The sequence below is a fragment of the Monopterus albus genome, unplaced genomic scaffold, assembly GCF_001952655.1.
Source record: "Monopterus albus unplaced genomic scaffold, M_albus_1.0 scaffold172.1, whole genome shotgun sequence".
NCBI lineage: Eukaryota > Metazoa > Chordata > Actinopteri > Synbranchiformes > Synbranchidae > Monopterus > Monopterus albus.
The window spans coordinates 861133-865218 of NW_018128052.1; the positions used below are offsets into that span (position 1 = coordinate 861133).

A 4086-nucleotide genomic window follows, 5' to 3' on the forward strand; every position below is an offset into this window, starting at 1 on the left:
TTGGTGACATTTCAGTCAAAAACACATGAATCTCAAGGTGACACTAGAGGAAAAGTCAGTAGAACTCATTCGATGGGGACCACGATCATCTAAACCCAATGCTGAGATATTTCAGTCTGAACCAAAGAGGTTGGCAGACTTACAAAATGGCATTGCCATGCTAGAACTTGCAGCAGTGCACAGTGCCATCAAAAGAATTTTGTCAGCTCCTTACCATTTATTGTTCATAAACAATCAAGGGGTATTTGTATTAATGCTTTGTTTTATTGATACTGAGCTTCAGAATAGTCATACTTTTAAAACACCTTTCTACGCATTGAAGTACACTCAAAGTGCTTTACACTACTTAGTGAATGCTTGTCCTTGCATCACTAGTCTAACACCTGCTATCACTGATTTACCTCAGAACAACAGAGTCATCTGTTCAAATCTGTGAACAGTTTGTGATAGCATCCCCTCGATATCTCATTCAAGCTTGAGCTCTGTTGCCTCTGAATAACAAAATGTTTATGACGGAGGTGAGACCGTCACTCCCACTGAGACGAGTCAGCATGTGTTGATAATTAAGCCAGCTGCAAGCAGAGCATATCAACAGGATATCATTATCAGTCATGACTGAGTTCAATCAGAGGGCCTTAATGGAGCGTGACTCACAGTGACTAAAAGAAACAAGAGAGACAGCAGAAGAAGATAGAGGTGCTGAGAGGTGGTCACTGGATGACAGAATGGTATATGAGATAACACTGAGCAGAAGGATATTGGCAACCAGAGAAATGAAGGGAAGACAATTTAGCATCACAACCTAGCATTATTTGATTGCCTCTCTCTTGTTTCCTCTCCGTCTCTTTCTGTAGGATGTCTGCTTGTAGCGCTCACAACCTCGAACTGAAGAGAAAGATCCAGCAGTTAGAGGAGACCAACAGGTGAGTCCTCAGAGGAGCTGCTGCTAATGAGTTTTGTTTCCGAATGATTACTTTCCACTCAAAAATGATGACTAAGGAGGCTCTGTATAAAAAAAACAATTAGTTTTAAAATGTTACACTGTGTTCTCTGCCTTCCTCTTCATTAAGTTTCTGCTCCTGACATTGGCTAACACAGTGCTACAGTGAACTGAAACAAACCCGAGGCCACTTACATGCACCTGGTGTCGTGCTGTTTTTATTCCTTGTCATTTTAGTTGCTAGTGATCACACACCTTACATGCACCTGGTGTCGTGCTGTTTTATTCCTTGTCATTTTATTTTCTAGTGATCACACACTGAGAAACTGATGCCTATATTTTAAGGAACCTGTGGCCAAGTGTGAGTCTCTTTCCTCTTTCTGTCTGTCTTTGTGTTGCAGTGCTCTGCTGGAGCAGCTGAGTCGACTACAGGCTCTCATTCCTAACTAACAGTTCCAGCAGAACAACACACAAAAGGACTTACATCCTGGTGAGATATACAACACACAGAGAACCACAGAGAGTTTGCTCTGTCTGCAACAACTGTACAATAGATACATAATAGTGAAATGCAGCGAAAACACTCCCAGTGCTCCACTGTTTACTGCTGTTTACCTGATTTCAACTAAGTATTTCAATAGCACTGACCTACATCTTTTGTGCAAAAGTGTATGTGAGTCATGTTGAATAACTCCCTTTATGGCTCTTCTTGTTTTCTGTGTTTGCCCTGTTTTAGTGCTGCTATCTGTTTTTTGTTCAGGTTTTGCTCCTGTCCTTCTCCCTGCTCATTTCCTCAAATCTTCTGCCAGACCCTTACAGCCAACTCAGCCAAGGAGACTACATGGAAACCAAAGGTCTGTAGGCATGCACATTTTCTCTCTCTTTCAAACCAAAGGTCTGTAGGCATGCACATTCTCTCTCTCTTTCTACACACACACATACTGTACAAACACACACTCATGTCTCTCCTCCATACCTCTTGCCCCTCAGTGTCATCCTGCTCCTTGCAGTTGATGGATGAAGTGCAAGATGTCCCTTCTTCTCTTCCTTCCCCATCTGTCTCCAGAGACTTTGAGGCCCTGTGCAACCTAACAAAGAAACTCTGCCACCAGACAGATCTCCCCATGATAGACTTCCCACCCTCTCATGAGCAGGATCACAGGCACCAGGACCATCACCAGTCTCCTGGGGACAATCCAGAGAAGTAGCAAAGCAGTGCAGCATCCAAATGTTTTACTCTACAGAGACTGGGTGAGGTGTTGGTGTGTTTGCCATCTGCTTCAACATACAAACAGCTAATTAAAGGATTGTTCCAAGACAAAGTCATCCACAAAGAGAAAGTTTATCATTTCACTCAGGGGCCAGGGAATTGTTGCTGACATACTACAGCTGCTATATGACCTGTAAAATAACACAAATATATATTCACTTCTATGTTTTACTATTAACTTTAATGTATATCATTAATTACTTGAGTTGTATTTTGTAACTGTTCAGTGAAATACTGATAAAGTACAAAAGAATAATTAAATGAATTCATTATAATCAAAAGTTGTTAGATGACTTCTCACTTCAATAAAAATTCAGAATAAGCTACACTTTCATGCCAGCTGTCAATGTGGGAAACTAGGCTGCAGTATTTGAAAATGGTGAGTATCATAATTCAGTTTTAGCGCAACAGACTTTGTCTTTAATGAACCATATGCTGGCGACAACTCTGTGTAAAGTGGCTTTTTCTACTGAGTTCAAAGAAAAATGCTTCAAACTATTTATTAATATATTTGATAGATAAAAACAGAAGCTGCCACCTGTCCATCAAACAATACCACTTCACCAATCCCGCTGTCTTCTCTGTATCATAGCCATTTTCATCTCTGCTCCTGTCCCTGGTACATCTTAATTCACACAGCTCATCTTCCCACCCACAAAACGAGGCCAACATCGAGGTCATTTTGAAGGTTATTTTTGAACTGCTGATCTTGATGCAGCCTCTGCTCAGTGTAATGAGGTGAACCCAGGTCAGACCAGTCCCACATGATGCCCTTTATGCCCTTCATGCGGTGAAATTTGACTGAGACTAACATCAAGGACACTGTTAATCTTATTTTAGTATTTTACCAGACGAACATCAACTAACTACAGCTAAGGCTTATGGGAATATAGTTGTTTTTGGTCATAACACACAATGCTAGTGTTGTGTTTGACACTGTGGATCAGATGATACTTATTTCTGGACTCACATCCTGTTGTGGCATAAGAGGCACTGTGCTGAAGTGATTTAAATCTTATCTGATGAACAGGACTTTTTCTATTAGTTTGGGTGGTTTCCAATCCTCCTCAGTCATCCTTAGTTGTGGGCTGCCCCATGGGCACCATTTTGTTTTCTTTGTTTATGCTTTCACTCAGATCCATTTTCAACAAATATATTTCTTTTCACTGCTTTGCTGACGATACTCAGATTTATTTGCCTCTGAACTGTTTTAATGCTTGGAGGACATTAAAGCATGGATGTCTCTAAATTTTCTTAATTTGAATAATAAAAAACACATATAGTGACATTTGGGCCTGTTAACACCTCAGAGTTGTTTATCTTTAATGGCTTCCTACTGTAAACCCTATGCTACAAATCTGGGAGTCCTCTTTGATAGTGATTTTAAGTTTAGTACAGCACTTTGGTCAACTCTTTTTTTCAAATCATATGCTAAACATGTTACATAGCTATGAGAAACTGGGGTTCTGCTGAGCATGTATGGTCTCAGTATTTCTAGACACCCAGGCTACAGCCCTGTTTTCAGCACTATAGTGTCCTCACTGCACACTGTTGTTCAAGAACTGGGGAGAAAACTTTTCAATTTAAAAACCAAATGATTTCCACAAACCTGAAAGAGGAGTGCAGCTATCCACAGCTGGAGTGCAAAATTAGTTGCTGATCAGCCTGGTTTATGCAGTGTGCTGTGGTGGTGTGTAATAAAGGCAGGGAGAAATTCAATCAGAATATCAATTGTGTAAGAGCTGAGCTGAGACGGTGTTAGCTGAAGGTGAAACTCGCTGCATTTAACATTAAACCTAACAAGGAATAAGGAGGATTTTATTTTGAAAAGATATCCATTGAGAGACACATTTCTTCAAAAAATCATTGTCATTCA

General features: G+C 40.4%; 1 long non-coding RNA gene across 1 annotated transcript; it reads left to right on the forward strand.

Moving 5' to 3' along the window:
* The first annotated feature begins 683 nt into the window (after nt 1-683).
* Nucleotides 684-2347, forward strand: LOC109969236 (uncharacterized). Its single transcript, XR_002276237.1, has 5 exons — nt 684-728; nt 855-923; nt 1342-1430; nt 1701-1794; nt 1931-2347. It is a non-coding gene; the product is annotated as an uncharacterized LOC109969236 (long non-coding RNA).
* The last annotated feature ends 1739 nt before the right edge of the window (nt 2348-4086 follow it).